At 40.4% G+C, this 19,694-nt stretch overlaps 1 protein-coding gene across 7 annotated transcripts in view; it reads right to left on the bottom strand.

Annotated features, from left to right (window-relative positions):
* GHR (growth hormone receptor) overlaps positions 1-19,694 on the bottom strand; it is a 141,654-nt gene that overhangs the window by 17,014 nt on the left and 104,946 nt on the right. The window lies entirely within an intron of this gene.

Here is a 19,694-nt window from a genome sequence, read left to right as displayed (position 1 = left end):
CTGACACCCGGAGTGGGGAATTGCCAATGCTGGAGCTGTAGTTCAGTGCAGATACACCTGAATTAGCCCTGCACTTTTTTAATGAAACTGTGGTACTGCAGAGCTCAGTATTAGACTAACCGCAGCTCTGTATTTACCCAGCTGAGCAGTTTTGCAATGTGTCAGGGCCTGTAGTGCTAACATTAGAATTGCTACCTTGAACTGAGTTAAGGTTTGTGTATGTTATATTGTGTAGATATAACCTTGGCCTGACAGAGATAAGGGCAGCTCTAAGCATGTGCCTGTTCTGCCACATGCTGTTTTGATACTCATCATTTCTATTCTTTGTCAAAACTGAAGTGATGAAGATCCATGAAATGACTAGTGCAATTAGTCAGCCTTGTCAGCCCCATAAAAAAACTAAAAACAGAAGTTGTGGGTATGATTCGCTGCTTACAAAGTAAGTATGTAACTTCTTTCCTGATTTTTCAGGGTCTAATCAAGCTGTCACTCTAAAATGCCAGCATTTCCTACTTGGCCTGCAGAGCTTTCCAGAGGGAGATGCATATGGAGGTGTCTACCTCTCTTCACTTACTATCTGGGAAATATGATAATCTATTTGAGAAAATTTCTTCACTGTGCACCTAAAATTTGGGTGTTATTCAGGTATTTATGACCGGTGAAATGACCCCTGGCCAGGGAACAACGCGATGCTACTGGAGCCTGCATGGGAAGCTCTGCAGAAATGCTCTGCAGAAATATTTTTGCAGCATCACAGCTGTAAATATTTGCTATGAAAGATTTATCCTCAAAGTTGAGAAAGCACTAAGGTACAGATATCCAGCAGATGCATCCTCCTACACACAGGGATTTTGTAGCCTTCTTGAATGTTAGCTCCTTTATTTACAGCTCAGATAGACGCAGACACTGAATGCCAAAGTAATTTGTATTTCTTTGGCTTATTGGTTTAAATCATGTCCTCTACATTCTGCACTGATGAGCATCCATATCAGGCAGTAACTAATACATGAATATTACGCATTTCTGTTTTCCTCACCCCATACCATTGCCTCATTTCACACTTTGGACATTGAACAAGGCCTGAACTCATGAATGTAAATAAGAGGTTTCATAAGTCTATATTGACCTATCCTCCCCCTTTCCCCCCCAATTTGAAATTCTTCTTGCCAACCTAAAATAACTGCTGTTTGATTCAAGAGATTTAAATAGAAATGTTTTTTCCTTAGTCAGCATGTTCCATTTTAGTGAATTTCAAAGAAATTAAATTTTTTAAGTTGAAAGACATTTTCAAATGAAACGTTGCAGCAAAAGGAAAAAAATCAAACATTTTTCAGAAAATATTGAAATTAAACATTCAGGCATGGCACCTGGTTTTTCACGGTATGGCATTCTGTACTTGATGGCTTTGGCATATATCCCAGAAAGCTTTTGTCTAACCTTGATCTGAATTTTTAGACAGTTTCACATCATTCACCAAACAATCTTCACCTGGCAGAAATCCTCATTAACCCATGACCATGACATTGCAAACTATTATAACATAGATCTAAAATAAAATAGAATTAGAGATTCAAGAAAACTACTGTATTTATATTTTTTTTAATTCATCATAGTTTCAACTTTTGAACTTTAACTTAACTTACATTAAATTTGGTATTTTTTCTGTAACAGTGAAAACTCAAGTCACTGTTAAAAAAACAACAAAGAAAAATAAATGAAATTTTGTGCGTCTGCTTCAGAGACACGAGTAAAATTGCCTCAGTTGCATAATGCCTATAATCAACAAGACACGTCTCTCCCTCTTTCTATAAACAGTGTGCAAGGAAGTACATGCTATGGCTTTTCCTGTTTCTATCCTCAGCTATGTGAATTAAGAACAAATATAGCTAGTTTCACTGAAACAGGTGAAAGAATTTAAGAAAATGATATACTGGAAAACCCTCCTAAGTTAGAATATTTCTGTTGATGCCTGCACTTATTTATAACTAGAACTTAACCATATTTAAAGCTCATGCAGACCATGTCCTCATCTCCAGGACAGGGGTAAAAAAAGTCACACAGTAACTTCCTAACATGACCAAATAATTTAACGGAGTCAAAACATTTTGAGACGTCCACCAGGATCTTCGTATAGGTGCTGCTATATCTTAATACTGAATTCTGTTCTATTTACCACCTTTACAGAGAAGCTAAATTAAAGACTACGAGGCATACAAACTCTTCTAGGAAAATGGGTAATAATGCAGCTAGAAGTGCTGTTGGTTATGATGAACAGGAGTAGCAATGCACACAGAATTCAGATTAAGACTTGGTCTCTTATACCCTAAATTCAGAGGAATGAATTCTTAAGGCCCCACTTTCTATTCCACTCCCTTGTGACAGGATTTGATACTTTATCTTGCAAGTGTTCCTTCAACATGCACAAGAATTTGTGAGCGCTGAACAGGTTTGTTTAGGATTCATATACTACTGGTTTACTGGACTGTAATTCCTATTTTTGTTCCCTTATGGCCAGTTTCATTTGTAACAAAAATGATCTTCTGATTGATCATTTCCAATTTCTGTGTCGAGTTTCCATCCTTCAAAGCCACATTTTTTCATCAGCCTGACTGATGAAAACCTTTTAATACTTTCTCGTGTAATGCTTGGCACTCTTGGGGTAGATCTCCTGAATTTCTTGTTTTTATGATCAACATTGTACAGGACCCTGTGTGAGCTCCATCTCCTGAACAAACTGTACCAGACTGTGATAAATGAACACAATAGCTCAGCTGAATGCATTTAGGCATAAAGGCAGCAGGCTACTGAAAGTAAAGGATGTCAAACTCTGAGACTTAAAATAGACTAGGAAAGCAAAATGTAACATGGGAACATACTTGCTCTTTTCATACCTGCTCTGAAAAGTTATGGTCAAATTGTCATGAATAAAACCACTCACCTCATTCAAAATAATGACTTGACTAAATACATATGCTCAGCAGCGGAAAACATGGAAAAAAGCTAGTAAATCTGTGGCTTCCACTGTGACTACAAAGGAAGTTTGGTACAAAAGTTCCTAGTCCCGCCCCAGGGTTTAGCCGAAATGTTCAGCTACCAGAGCTGAGCTGTGGAAGAGTAAAATAAAATCTCTTTGCATTCTGCTTTCACTCTGTTATGACCACAGATTAGCCATGGTATAAACTCTGGCTCAGCTAGAAGAAACTGTGCCAAAACAGAAGCTGAAACAGTAGTGTGGTTTATGGAAAGAATCAGGAATGCAGATGTGCCATCTCTTCTACTTACATTTCTTTATAGGTCACCAGATGGCATTTTTATGTTTAGTGTAGTTCCAATGCTATGTACACTTTAATGATTTAAAAGGGAGTGTGATACAGGAACAGCTTACTGAGAGTTACATATGGAAAGGCCTCGAAACAAAAGAAGCCTTAAAGACAATCTAGAGCTGTCAGGAGGCTAATTCCTGTAGAAATCAAATTTCCTTGTGTGTTTTATTTTTTTATTATTTTTTTATTTTTATTTATTTATTTTTTGTCTAAAAGTCCTTCTAATAAAATTTAATTTTAAAGAGAGCTGGCCTTGAGTGCAGAAGAGTAGTCACTGAATACCAATAGGAACTGAAGTTTACAACTGGGGTCTAGCAAAGCAACTTATCCTCACCTGAGGGACAGTCCTGCTGCCACCAGAGCTCTAGCAGCTCTGCAGGTGGAGCATTGCGTGAGCTGTACAGAAACAACATGTCTTACTAGCACGTGCTTAGGCAGGTGAAATAACCACGAGGATGTGACTGTCACATGAAAATCAAGCTAACTAAGCAGTAAATGGAAAAGGAGGGCATATTTTTGCTGAAGAAGCTAAAGTACTTCTTGTGGTAATTTTAAAAGGTTCATGCAGAATTATCAGTTATCAGAACATCTGATACCTATCAAACCTAGAGCAAATGCACTCCTACCTGTAAACTGACAACAGAACAAACCTTATGAAACAGTACCTATCTTCATATAACCCACTCTTGAAGCATACACACTGTGTTATTGCTAAAGCATAGAAGAAAATGATGGAGACAAACAGGGGAATTAAATATATTTAAAATTGGAAACAGTTATGAAGACCTGGAGTTTTATTTACTGTATCTCAACTTTGAACATTGAAAGTGAATGCTCTATCAATTAGACTCTGTTCCTGAATCCACCGAGCTCAACAAATGTTGGGCAATTTACTTTAACAGAGGTAGGGTGATTTCTCTGGTACCAGGAAATTCTGGTTCTTTCAAATTGCACAGCAAAATGATCAACATTTGCAGACAGTGGATGATATTTTAAATAGTACTGTCTAGTACTAATAAATTAACAGACACCACATATATGGAAAGTGGGATGCAGAAAGCAGAGACAACAACAAGGTCACTTCCTAATAATCAGGTTGCTTGCCAATCTGACTCAGCCTTTACTCTAGGTACAACTTATCCATGAAGGGCCAGGAACAAAGTTCTGGTACAACATTTTGGGGAAAAGAAGGTAATTTCTTTCATATCAGCATTGAATGAGATCCTTTCCACTCAGCAGAAAGAAAGCCAAGTTTAACAACACTATAATGGATAAAACATTGCAGTGAAAAATGAAGGGAAATGCTGCACAAGAGAGATTTTTGCCCATGGAGTAAGTGTAAATATTGTAACAGTAAATAACAATGTTTTGCTGAGGATCAGGGAACGGAAATATGTTTTCAGCCTTACATTGAAGACTAATTTGGTGACCACTGCTTTGAGCAATAACACACAGGCATTCCTGCTAACAGATGGGAGACATGCACAGTGTTTTGGGGAATGCCCGAAGGAATTTTTAGCAAGTTTGCAACATAGTCAATGAGCAAAAAAAATCAAAGACCAGTTCCGAAGTTTTAAAACACAGAATGAAGAGGTATTGGACGCCTCTTTGGGACAGACTTCTGCCTCTTTTTGTCAAGTGAGATAGATACGGTTAAAAGAATAAAAGCCTTGCAAAAGCAGAGCTTTTCCATAGCATCACAGCCCAATGAGTGTATCTTCCCACGCTCTCTGTGCTGCTCAACCTCCACAGCACAGGAGCTGACGTGGCTCACAGATGTGTTGTCCGTGCTGTGTTACTTGGGTACAGCAGAAAATTACGTAAATAAAGCCCAGCACTGTGGGCAGAACAATCACGCAGCATTACTCAGTACTATGGGCCATGAGATACTACAGAGATGAGCGAGGATGTGGATGTGTGCCATGTTCCATGTGTTTTGGCATTTGCTTTCCACATCACACCCTCCTATGTGCAGTGGTGGAACCACAATTTCTGCTACAGGCAAGCCACATGAACTTGCATGCCTACGTGTGTAAAGTATAAAGGGAAGTAGAGACAGAGGGCACAGTATTTGTAAATGAAAGGCAGTTAATGTAACAAAACCAATTTCCAATTATCTCATAATTGCTCATATAGTTGTAACTCAAATTGAAATTACATTTTCAAGTAAGCATCCATAAGAATAATGATGAACAATGGTTTCATCTGTTCCTGCCATTGCTGTAGATGTTCAGCAATGACTAATGTGACGTGGTAAGGCATATGAGACAAGGTGCATTCTCCCTGGAAGCACAGATGAGTTGGCACCAGCAAACAGCAGTGCAGCAAACAAATATCCTGAGAGGTTTCCATGCCCTTCTTAAAGCAAGCAACGTCTACGCTGCTGACAGTCACCTCCAACATCCTTCCTTCTCCTGCTGCTGCACTAGCTGCCACCCTCCTGCCACAGATGAGTGCTCAGAGCCAGGACTGCTACGTTCCCAGGAAGACCAGCTGAAGTATAATCTGACATTCACAGACTCGGTTCCAGGCTGACCAAAACTCTTTTGTCTCCCCAAACCCTATGAGGAAAATACTCGCAGGGTCCGGGGAGTGAAGCTGTTAGGCTGTGATCCCAAGTCAAGAGCTGAAACTTCACAATTACCTCCACGTAACAGTCATGCAAGGGTACATCATGATGAATCTGACAACTTATTTTCCGTGTTTCAACACCTGCTCGTTTCCGACGAACAGGACGTGCTGTGTGGAAGGGAGAACTTCAGCAGGCGTGCAGCGAGTACTCACACACACATGCTAAGGACGTCCTGGTCTGACCTCAGGACGCGGGGTGGGTGACAGCACCACGAGCAGCAGCAGAGGGTCAGGCAGGAGCACCCAGTGCGTGAGCAGAGCCCCGCAGCCAGGCACGGCGGATGCAGTGCTCGCATGGCTGCGTGAGGTGGCAGCAGACGGTTGCACAGTTGCGTTAGAAAAGCAAACAACACGTGTGCCAATGCGAGAACAACACGGGGAGTGTTTTCACGAAGCAGAAGTCACGGCATAGCTCACATCTGTGGTGGGAGTGGATTACGGGAGCAAACGCTGGGGACATGAGATAAAGATGGACAAATACACAGGAGGCAGAAAGGATGAGAGAAGAAGATATATTTGGAAAGAAAAGCACGAGAGAACATGAATTGGATGTGTGTTTTAATAGTAAAGATGAGAATTTCTTGGTCTGGCATGCATGTATCCTGACAGAGCAGAGAAGAACTTATTGGAGATCACCCAGAAAAGATACTAGGAGAGAGGAGAAAAAAGCAGGCAGCTCTAAGGACAGTGTGGGTGGTAAGGCTGAGGAACGAAGAAATGTCACAGTGCAGCTCTGTTTAAGAACATGTGGTAAGGACAACTCGGCAAACAACTGAAGTCTTCCTCTCAGATCTAATTAAGTTTTCAGTCTTTAGGCTCACCACAATCAGTGCTCCATAAAAGCAGGGGCATGGATTTGCCAGGTTTCATTAGACACACAGCTGTGTATTATCAATTACAAATGACACTATGTCCTAAACTTGGTGTTTCATCACTGCAGCAGTACTTGTTATATACAAGTTCATCCTGATGTTTCTTGTTATTTATTCCCTCTCCCCACCCTCGTTACTTTTGAATGAAGTAACTCAGGAAGATACCCTCCCTCAGCCTGTCCTTGCTCTTGACGTTTGCTCCTTTTAATTCACATTGCTTTTGGAAGACTGGATTCAAGTTGTAAATTCTTGAACCTGCCATTGTTGAACTTCCAAGCTACTTCTGGCTTCTGCAGATTTTAGCCAGTCTTCAAGATAATTATTGATATGATTTATGTGGGATAACGCTTGTACATATTAGACAGAAAAATCCTTCATTGTACTCCACAGAGATTTTCATGCGGTACAAAAGAACAACCACATACATTTGAAATAGCAGAATTTGGTGTGTTTTTTAAGTGAAGTAAATGAAGGAAAAATGCCACTTTTTATCCACCGAACAACTATCTGAATGTATTTAAAGGAAAGCCCCATAAGTGTTGTTTTTCAGTACAGAGATAAGCTCCCTGTTACAGTCCACATATATCAACACAAAAATTAAGGAGCTGGTACTAAGAGAATTATTTGTTACCTTCCACACCCGGAGTGAAACTCCAAGAGAGATCACTGAGCTGTCATTTAGCAGTTCCCCTGAGAAGTCCTACAAGACCCACATTACACGACAGGGGCACATGCACCAAACAACGGAAAAGGTCTCCAAGCAACCCGAGGAGCTACTTTTTGCACTCTGATCACTGACAACTGAAAATTACATATTGCTTTGAGTATCTTAAGACTGAAAGTCATGCTGATTCTTCACAATTCTTCGTGATGAAAACTACCCAATTTAATCTTTACAGAGACTGAGAAGAATACAAGGGCTTAATATGATAGTCTCACTCTTTTTGCACATCTGGACCGTGACATCTTTTCTTGGGCAATAAAGATGACTGAATCAATGTATTTTAAAACTTTCTGGCATGCAGTATTACTCCTGTGCTTTTTGGAGTGTCTGTTTTATTACTGTAGCCAGGATGTTTACTTGTTCAGTAATTCAGAGCTTTATTATTGCAATGAATCACAAACTATGAGTTACTAATGTCAAAGAAGATCCAATGAAATTTTAAAAACAAACTAGAGAAGAATAAAAGCATTTTCTGCTTAGTTTATTTTCAAACTTAGTAAGAACCTGAATCTTTGAAGTTTTGCAGTTTTCTTATAAGAACATTCATTTTAGTAGACTTCAAAAGGAAAATTACTGTGATGAAAGTTTTGTCCCTCATTTATGTGGAGTTCTTGTTGACCTACGAGCACTGTCCTTTTAAAGGCATTTATAAACCAACAATCTGCACTCTTAGTGGACAGTAATGAAGCCAATGTGTCATGTACAAATACCGATAAATTAACAAACAAGTTTTCTTTAAAAAAGAATAACAAAACAACCAGACTATCAAGTAGTTCTCAAGGCCATGCCCAGATACATGGGCATTGGATCCCAGCTGAACTCTTGCACATGAAAGGAAATCCATGTGACACATTTAAATTTACAAGCATGGAGTATCTGAAGTTCTTCCCAAAATGGAAAAGTTGCTGAGCTGGATACATTTTAACTTATTCTGAAATTCGGGATGATGTAAACACCAGAAGAGAGAAAAAAACATGCCAATAATACTAGACTGATGGAATTAAATTAACAGTGGAAAAACAACAACTCCCCAACCTCCCAAGGTATTTGAGATTCAACACTAGGCTGAACAATGCACTAGAGAAAACACAAGTGGGTAATATTCATGACTCGGATGAGAACTGAATGTTAACAGAATAATACATGTTTTCCTTCAGCTTTTACTTCTGTGATACGGCTATGAGCCTAAAAGAATCTGATCATCTGTGTAGTGTTGAGTGGCCTGAAGTAAGCCTCCAGATTCACCCTGATTTTACTATTGCATTTAGTGATTCATGTGCAGAACAGATTTGGACAAAACAATCACATTCAAAAGCACAGTGGACATATTTATAAAGGAAATCTCTCTCTCTCTCTTTTTTTTTTTTTTTTTTTCTCCTTTCTTTCTGATAGACTGCCAAAAATTATTAAAGTTTTATGTATCCTCTGTTGAACTTTCTCTACCATTCACTCCCTCTTTGTAAGGACCCATCGCTGTCAGTCCTGTGCTTCAGAGCTTAGCTGGGTAAAAATCACAGGGAGAGGTGTTGGGGCTTTCTCTTCTTAGTATTTGAAATACAGGTTCCACAGATCTACTTGTCATGGAACGGAAGTCATGGAACTAAAGACCACTGGGCTTACAAGAGGTGAAGACTGACCACTATTGAAAAACAGGCCATTTGTGCTTGGCTTGTTTCCCATCTTCCTCCAACATCTTTTCATAAACTAGTCTTTTCAGATAAACACAGGAGGACATTAAAGGGAAGCCATGATTTTTTGTTTATTTATTTTTATTATTTTTTAATTTGAAAACAGAGCCATTTCCTGACTGGACAAAACACAGAGCAAGCATTAAAGTTAACTGAAGACCAAACTAAATCTCTAGAATTGCTGCTGTATTAGCCTTTAGCTTGCCTAAGAAGACTCCACTTCTGACAAAATCATGGACTTTTAGTATACTATGCCAAGGAGTTATTCATTCCCCTGAATGACATTAATACATAAGCAATACAGTTTTCACGATTGGCTTAGATTAATGAAAAATTAATAGGCAATATCAGTAAGTGCATACCGAGTGAATCTTTAAAACAATCAAAGAACATGTGAAGTCAGTCAAAAAATGCTCTTACGATTCATCTACAGTGGTACTCACTATTCCTATAGTCGCTTTCCAACAGGCACTTAAAGTCAGCAGGCTCTGGACATTAAACACACGACACATTAAGTGCTTTGGACATCAGCTCATTCAAGTTGTCATCCAAGCAAAGGCACATAATCCCCCTAAATGATTGTGACATATGCATTTCTCTGCTGTTTGCTTAAAGAAAACGGGATGAAGAAAGGTTCAGTACATGAACCCCAAATAATCCTGAGAAGTGGGAAGGGGGAACAGCTGTCAAAGCCAAAATGGTTGCTCAGAAAACCCTGGCATCAAGAACTTGCTTTAATGTGTCAGATGCTGTATTGCCAGTTAAGAAGCTCAACTGACACTTATGTTTCTAAATGCATGTATTAATCACTGATGTACGTGCTAGGTATTACTGTGAGATACACCTTCCCTGTTCTGAAGACCCTCTAACTGTAGAACTCATCTCCAACAGCGATCATTTGTCTCCTTGCTTCTGGCCCAGCTTTTCTTGTTCTCTCCATTTTTATCCCATTATCATTCGGCTATTTTGTAGGAATCAACAAATACAAAATTTAAGCCAGCAATCATTCTGTTGATTTTGCTCTATTGCTTTAGCAATGGAAAACAGCATAGAAGAGCCCAAAGATCAATTGATTGCATTTAGCTAAACTTATATATCTTGACCACAGCCTCAGTAACTGTGATTCCATCTATACCCCTGCACAAAGAGAGAGTCTTCTACTCAGACAGGTCTCAAGAATAATGTTATAATTACACCATTTTCTGAGCAACAACTGTAAAATGCAATTATACAGAATGACCAAAACTACATTTATGGAACACTAAAGCTCATGGAATTAAGTGATTCATTCACTGCCTCTACAGGTGAGCAGAAAAACAGGATGAATGCAGGAAGCTTAATCTTTGGAGGTACTTTCTTAATAATAAATAGAAATAGCAACAAGAATAGAAATTAACATGAGAACATCCCTGAGTCACAGGTTGATTGTAAGTTTTACTTCAGGAAATCATTCCACTTCAGTGAAAAACTCATCTCTAACTGATGCTGTTTTTACTATGAATCAACATCACCAGGAAAAGTGGATTTAAACAAGTTTAAGAGAGAACTAAGATGCAGTTTAGCTTTGGGAAGAGTATTATTCCCTTATTTCCTGTATGCATATAATTTTGGCAGCTTTGTATCACATCCTATGCGGTTTTAAGAATTTGGCTCAGAATATTTAAATCTATCTAAGAAATTGACCCAAGAATGTGTCTTTAAGGATGTATTATAGGTGTAATCATGATGACACATAGCCACTGGTATTTTGCATTAGTCCTAATGCACTGGACCTCCAAAAACAAGGATGTTATCTTCTTTTTTATCAGCAATATTTTATGATTTTTAAGGGGCAAAATTTTACTTAACTACAGTAAGTTTATGTTCATTTTTATCAGGCCATTTCTGAAGGACCTTTGGATTTTTAAAATTATATTTAAGTAGTTTTATGATAAAAGGATAATCAAAGCACAGTTAGTCTAAATGTTCATTTAATTTCTGCATACTTACAGTACAGATACTTTATCAATGTCTTCAGTCTTACTGGGTACATAAAACACTCATTGTTACTAGAACAGCAGTTTATTTGGAAATTTAAACTCCTGCATTGCTGCAGTGCAGGCTTTTACCATCATACCAAATGTGGAGTTTCCCATGACACAAAGGTCACATCCTAATACCTATGGACAGATATCAACCGTAAATGTTTGTGTTGCTCATGGAAGCCCCAGAAGTAATATGTAGAAATCGTTTGTTAGATTTAGATAGTTGTGATTTTTTTGGGGTGATAAAATATGCTCATTGGCAGCTCTCTTGAGTTTAAAATGTTATGGCTATTATTTTCTCAGCCATGTCAATTAAGAAACTATGAGAGAGAGACTGTATGGTAAAACTAGAATTAGAACACATAAGGGCATAAAATAAATGCAATCACCAGAGTTAAAGCAGCCAGTGTACAACATCCATATGATGAAAAGAAAATTCTATGAAAACTAACCAGCTTTGATGTACTTAACTGAATCAGCTAAAATAAAAGACAAATTACTTGTTTGATCACATTTCAATGACAAAGTAATGTCTGAAGAGAGAAAAACCAACATTCAAGACAACTAATCTAGCATATTTCCTCTAGTATACGATGTTTCTTAATTACAATTCTAATTGGGTTCAGAAAGTCTTCTTAATTATTGCCATTCTTTTGCAGTATAGACAGCTGCTTTTGTTACATGAACACGAGCGACCTTGTGAAATGTCACCTTTTTACTTAGATCTAATTCTTGATTATACACTAAATCATATTGTCTCAGTTTATTTAGGCAAATGCTAAATCATGATGGCCCTTCAGCGCCAGCGAGAATTTGGAAAAGTGAGATGAATTATACATTGCAGTCTGCGTTTCAACAGGAGTTGTCAGACAGGGTATCAAACTCTCTACCTGGAGAGTTAGAGTGCTGAACTACACACTAACCTTTAAATATGCCTGTATTTTCAGTCACTTCAGATGTTATGCTGACCAGTATGCAGCCCAGAATTAGTAGGGGGAAACAGGCAGAAGAAAAAAAAAGCAAAAAAAGGCACCCGGAAAGGAAAGCAAAGCAAAGCAAAGCAAAGCAAAGCAAAGCAAAGAAAAGAAAAGAAAAGAATGAAAAGAAAAGAAAAACAGAAGACAAACAAAAGAAACTAAGCCAGTGATTCTGTGATATATATATATATATATATTTGTATATAAATTGTAATTACAATTGGATGGAGCTTCTTTTTAAACTCATGCTATAGAAAGCTGCTACTACTAAAAGGACACTAAAACTAAACTTAAATTTCTGATCCTCTGTATACCACAGAGCTTTATTTACAATGAGAGGCTGAGAAACCTGGCTGTAAATAGCAAATGGAGAATGGACAGCAGTGATTTACCGGGGACAGGAGATTTGAGACATGTCTCTAAATCGGAGACGTGGATTTGATGGATGGACCACTCAGTGGTAAGTAATAGGCCGGATGGTCACACTCAAAGAGTTGCGGTCAACAGCTCAATGTCCAAGTGGAGATCAGTGACGAGTGGTGCTCCTCAGGGGTCAGTACTGGGACTGGCACTATTTAATATCTTTGTCAGTGACATGGACAGTGGGGCCCGCTTCTCTGGGCAACCTGTTAGAGTGCCTCACCACCCTCTGTGTGAAGAATTTCCTTCTGACAATGAATCTAATCTCCCCTCTTTTAGTTTAAAACCATTCTCCCTTCTCCTAATCATTATCTGCCAGAGTAAAAAGTTGCTCTCCATCTTTTTTATAAGCACCCTTCACCCTTTAAGTACTGAAAAGCTGCAATGAGGTCTGCCTGGAGCCTTCTCTTCTCCAGGCAACATCCCCAGCTTTCTCAGCCTTTTTTCATAGGAGAGGTGTTCCAGTCCCTTGATCATCTTTGTGGCTCTCCTCTGGACCCGTTCTAGCAGATCAAACACCCCTCTTGTGCTGGGGGCCCCAGCCCAGGACGCAGCACTCCAGGTGGGGCCTCACCAGGGCAGAGCAGAGGGGCACAATCCCCTCCCTCCACCTGCTGCCCACCCCTCTGTTGCTGAAGCCCAGGATGTAGTTGGCTTTCTGGGCTGCAGGCACACACTGCTGGCTCGTGTCAAGATTTTTGTCCACCAGAGCCCCCAGGTCCTTCTCCTTTTCTTTCTCTCAGGTACAATCCCAAGCACCACTACAGGCTGTGCCATGTGTGGATGGAGAGCAGCCCTGAGGAGAAGGACCAGGGGGTGTTGGCTGATGAGGCGCTCGACATGAACCAGAAATGTGCATTACCCAGTAGGGGTAATGGTTTTAAACTGAAAGGGGTAGATTTGAACATATGTATTGTTTTTAAGTCACAGTTTTAGGTGTCAACAATATTTTGATTATTTTCCAAGACAAACAGGTTAGTCTGTATCTGAATGCCTCCATCCTGTTGATTTTTTAGCAATGTCTGGCCCAGTGTCACTCGTCCCTGCACTGGACATGTGTTGGATGTCCGACACAGGCTGAGGTGCCCCTGCACCATCCATCTGCTTGTCAGACAGGGGCTGCTGCCCCGTGCTCCACTCCAGCCACCGCAGTGGGGGACACCCTGCAAAAGCTTCTGCAGTGTTTTTTTATTGTCATCTCATACCAAACAAAGAAGCGGAGCGAGACTGGGAGCTGTTTCCAAGCCAGTGAGGAATCGCTGCTCAGTGCCAAGCTGATCTCAAGTGTCGGAGATTCAAAGCTGCTTCCAAGTCTGGACTGAGAGATGGCCTCACAGCTCACAGCAGAGCGCGCACACAAAATAGACTGAACCAGGGATGCCAGCTGTTACCACTGCCTTACTTGGTGAAATGAGCACTTGAGCGATCGTGAGAGAGGCCAGAAGGTATAGAAGGAGACTGACCAAACATTTGTAAATGGGAAGGTAAGATTTTGGCAGTAAATGCCTGCCTACGAACGGATAGCCTACGCTATAGGCACAATGAGACCCGTGTTATTGAACTGAAATATGTTATACCAATTCTTTTGTGTTACAGCCACGTGTAGTATTTATTCTGGTTTTCAAAGTAGTCAGAAAGTAAAACCTACACAAATTGGCACTTGCCTTAAGAATCAGCCTAGGATCGTGCACAAGCTGTGAATAACATAAAAAAATTAATCTGAAACAAATGCTGGTTCTTTCAGAAGATTCCTTACTTGTGATTCTGGGGAGCTACAAAATTATGTAATTATGAAAACAGATAAAGAACATTTTTTTTCTGTGGAGGCTTGACATTCAAGAAGCACAACAGAAAAGCAAAAGCTAAGGCAAAAGATGTCAGTAAACTCATGAAAGAGGAAAAAAGACTGGTTGTGAAAAGCAAACAAGCAGTCTGCAGAGTATGTTGCAACATTTCAGACTTACTTGCACTCACTGGAATGTCTAAGAAGCAAATTCATCAATAAAGGCCCATAGTATTTGCCTTTCATCGCTGATCTCAAGACCAGAACTATCCTCAATAGCTTGACAGGTCTACATAAACTGCTGAAGTTTAACCTTTTTAACCTTGCAGACTGCAAAAACACATGGCTTAGAATCCTAAAATGTTTTCAGAGAAGACTATATCAAAACAACACTATTTCCACCAAAAACCACCTCCTCAGCAGACATTCATTAGCGCTGAATACTGGTAACAGGATTGGACTGGCCTCAGGATATCTGAAAGCTTAGTTCAGCACTTCAAGCTTGGATGCTTGTTTGCATCTCTAGAGACAAATTCTTCTTCAACTTGCAATCATGCTGGCTTTAGCAAGGCAAGTATTGTGTTGTGAAGAACAGAACATGACCTATGGCCTGCAAATCTGACTGGGAAGTCTCTCAGCACGCCCTCTCCTGTGACTTTCAGCACCCTCCTTTTATAGCCAGGCTAAAAGTCATGCTACAGTGGTCTCATAATGGTTTTTATTTATTTATTTATTTCACATTCTCCAGTAAAGATTTTGCTTAAACTGAAAATTAAGAAGGAAAATCTGTTGAGCATTCCTCTCTTCCCTATGGTCTCTGTAGGAGGAATGGCTTACAGACAGCAGGGTACCACACAGAAAGTGTGAGAGTCCAGTGGGTTGTAACGTCAGAAGAGAGTGACCCACCTCTCCTTGAACTGGCCAAGCTATATTTAATGGTCACCACCATCCAGCACATCCTGTTATGTGCTGGCTGGTTAGATTTGGCTTGTAACTATTCCCATGTTTTGGTTAGTACACAAGCTGTCTCATCCCAGAGACCACAGATTTGATTAACTCACATAAGCCAAACAGACAGTAAGGCTTATCTGGCAGAAGGCAGAAGGGCTGACAGTCTGAAGTGCCATGCTATTAATCGTACTGTGCTTTGGAGAAAACAATTATGCCTGAGGAGGTTATCTCACTTGCTTCCATCTAACTTTGAAACACTCAACACTGCGTTGCCATACCAAGCACATCGATCTGCAGAGGGAACAGGCAGACTGCACGGGGGCCATCTCATGCTCAGACCAGCAGTGGAAGCTTCAGCCAAGTGCAGAGCTTGTGGTGAACTTCACTGTTTCTGTCACCTGGTTTGTGTCAGTGACCAAGACACATTATGTGGAATGACACACATCATCATATTCTCATGGTTACTGCAGGAGTAAAATGAACGTAACTTCTGCTATGCTTGCACAGGATATGGTGTTAGGATGTATGTATGACTAGCTATTAAGGGTATACCTAGCACAGCACAGAATCAGGCCCAAGACAATAAACAATCAAATAATGCAGACCGTTTTATCTCAAAATAGCAAAACTGACAGTAGTTTAAGAAATGTGAAGATCTTTCTTCTCTCCAGGAGCTCCTAGAACTGTTTCCTTTGAAAAGGTGGGCAAAACATGGATCGCACCTGGCAGTGGACAGGCAATTACATGGCTCTCCTGCTCTCTTTAACAAATTAATCTTCACAGAAACAACAGAAAGCTGAAATACCTATCAGCTTAGTTAAAAAAATGAATAAATCACCTGATTTATGTATCCAGGAAAGGTCCTAGATATAAAGTTTGCAATATCTAAGCTCATCCTTCTTCCCTGAGATAGAAGAGTCATATAAAAAATGAGCGACTGCCCCACTGCTGACACAGAAGATTCCCTCCGTATTTTACAACTTCTCTCCCTTCTTTCTGTCTCACCAGTCAGCCAAAAGATACTATGACTTATGGACTTGGAGGAAAGAGAAGACACACTCTTCATACGCTTTGTCTTCGTAAAAGTCTCCAGATGTTACAGTGAAAGATGAATGGGAACAATTGTGAGAATAGAGGACACCCAACCGATTCGTGCTGGGAAATACCTCAGTCCTGTTCCCAGTGCTGCAGTGCACTGCGGTAAGGAACAGCTCTGCAAGGGCTTTCTCAGCAAACACTGCTGCTCTCAGGGAATGCAAACAGAAAATCGATGGCACAAGTACATTCCACAGCTTGCAGAACCCTTATTCACACTTACAACACCAGCAATGAGTTTTGTTACAAGCACCTGATGCAGTTTTATTGTATGTCAGGCTCCCAAGAACATCATTTACATTGACATTACCCAGGAGTTTTGGTCCCTTCGTTGCCCATGAAGGATCCAATGCTATCACACATTTCAGTTTTCCTTGAACATATCAAGATAGAGCTAAGAAACCAAAACAGTAAATGAAACCATGTGCTAAAATAACGTATTTGCATTAAACAGGACACATGGTAGCTACAGGTTGGGTATTCTTTGTGCATTCTCTTCTAATATCAAAACAAGGGAGCACAGGAAATCTTTGCTGTTTTGTCTAATCTCTACAAGTAACCTTGGCATGTGTTCTCCAACAACCCCAACACAGTGTTGTCAAAGCTCCCCCTGCGTGCGTTTCCCAGGCTGCTATGGACACGTGCCACATTGCCCTGAAGCCTTCCTTGTTTGGGGTGGGCTCTCCCACTTTTCTTTTCCCTGGGCTGCCTGGCATGCTGTATGGGCACAAGGCTGTGGATTCTTGCCTTATGACTTAGAGAGCTTCAATGATGCCCCTAAGGAAGGAGCAAAGGTGCTCCCAAGGGCTGCCTGGAGACACTGATCTCACCTCGCTGACTGCAGTCCAGGGAGCTCAGCTCCTCTGGGTGGTGCTCCAGCAGCACTGCTGCTGCAAGAAGCAGGCTCCCAGGCCACTTGCTCCCTCCTGCACCAGTATGATCATGCAGCATGCTGGGCTGGGGAAGGGAGGCGGCTGCAAGCTAACACTGGTGAAAAAAAACAGGATTACTTTCCAGCCACATCAGCTCCTCAAACCAGTTTCATGCATGACAGCAGATAGGCTTGTGCCAGCCCGCGTGAGAAACAGGGAAGGTTTGGGGATGAGCGTGAGGCACGATGAGCCTCATTATTTCCATGGCAATAAAGCGCTTATTTAATAAAAAAAAAACCTTTCCCCTTACAAGGTGCCTGAAATTGAGTGCCTGTGATTCTGAAAGTATAAAAATGATGTGGGGACACAGCACAGAGTAAGAGGCTCAAGAAGAAGTCCTGAGCCAGTCCCTTGTCATGACTCGTGATGCAACTCTTGCAGCAGGGACAAGGATAAAAGACAACACAAACTAGCTCCTAGGATTTGCACCTGTCACACGTGGATTTACAGAGAGGAGTTTATACTGATAAAATGAATCTGAAATTTTGGATAGCATCTCTGTGCCGACAATATAACCATCTCCAACTATGAGATACTCATGCTTTAGTGAAGAATACGCAAGCCAGTTTAGGAAATAAGAATACTGTGAAGTTTTATACAACCTTAGCACCCAGCTTCGCTTTGTTCAAAATTTGAACAATTGAAGACATTTTTTTCACTCCCATATTTTACTTATTCTTTCTCTAACCTTTTCAGTGCTACCAGGAAGAAGAAATGGAAATGTCAAATTATCATTAAAAAGATGAGTTTCAAACTATGTATTGTGCCCAAAAAACAGTAACTAAGGAATACAGAAAGTACTGTTGTACACCTTGTAAAATTTTCATGTTCATTTCTGGTTGATTAAGCTCGAGTTAATCATCCAACTTAAATCACCACATCTTAAAGGAGAAAGAAGAAAAGTTACAGTGTTAAGTGAAAAAGCAAACTCAAAAGCTTCAGTAGTTTCTGGGACATTATCTTAGCGTAAGAGCAGAAAAACTGTTGGAAAGAGGAGTGAGAGCGGGTAGACAAGAGTGTTAGCATGACGAACAGAGATAAAAGATGCCAGAAACATGTCAAAATAAACCACACACCAGTAGCAGAACTAACAATGCCATCTGCTAAGCCTTCCTTTACAGAGCCCACTACAAAACCTGGTATTCAATTGCATGATGCTTTGCTATAATTTATTCATTCGGGGTGTATATCCCAGTGTTAGGTGCTGGCCTCTCATGAAAAGCACCAGCCAAAACAGCTCAGCTTTTCACAGAAGGTTGCAGAAAACAAGTTTGCTCACGCTAAGGACTCTGCTGTTCTTCATTTCAAAAACAGTTTTTCAATTAAGAACACATCATTTTCTGGTGGTCATCTGCCCTAATTGCATTATGCACTACACTGTCGGCAAAATTGTGCCTGATTTTTTTTATGCCCCCCTTGCATTGGGCAAAATTTTATCACGTGGTGCACAGATAGACCTACCACTTCTATCACAGTGACTGCTTATATAATGCCATTGTAGGTCAGAGTAGGTCTTGGTCTCTTGGCAAAACGTTCATGCTGCTATCTGAGCTGGGAAACCAAAACCAGTTGTGATCCCTTTTGAATCCTGCGGGCACGTAACATGGTGGCACATGTTGGAAATTCCTATGACAGTGGCAAAATGCTGACAGATTAATCTACACCTGGCCCCGGAAAGTGCCTGCTATGTCTCACCAAACCATAAATCAAATATGTTTTTACAAGTTTTCTTCTTTTAGAAATCACTCAGCAAATATTTTGAACTCAAATCAGGATCCTTTTTCTCATAAAACTGCCAAGCCCTTTTCAAACCGGTGTTAACTGAGGAGCAGATTAAAGTATCAGTTGCTTCTGAAAGACAGGACCTTTGAAGTGCTCAGAGGAGCAGAGGAGCATTTCTAACGCTACCTTGCAGAAGGTAAGGCACAGAGGCATTACCCACTAACAGTGCAGAAAGCCTGGAAAACTTTTTTCAAACAGCTGTTGTCACATTTGGCAGCAGCATATTTACATGGTGGGGCTCCCTGTGCCCAGCTCTGCCCTGACCCAGCTGCACGGTGCAAGCCGGGCAGCAGAGTTAACCTCCAAGGCTGAAATCAGCACGGTGCAGAAGGCAGGAGCCTATGTACACATCATGGACACACATACACGTCTCCTCTTCCCCCTTCAGTGGAGTTGGAAAGGAAGCAGATTTCCTATCATAAATTGTTTTCAGGCAAGGCTATTGAGAGAGCTAACGAACAGATTTTTTATGATTAAATAAGCTAGAACTTT

This window comes from Anas acuta, chromosome Z (genome assembly GCF_963932015.1).
Source record: "Anas acuta chromosome Z, bAnaAcu1.1, whole genome shotgun sequence".
Classification (NCBI taxonomy): Eukaryota; Metazoa; Chordata; class Aves; order Anseriformes; family Anatidae; genus Anas; species Anas acuta.
The sequence above is the reverse complement of the archived record's forward strand: the minus strand, read 5'-3'. Positions and strand labels throughout refer to the sequence as shown.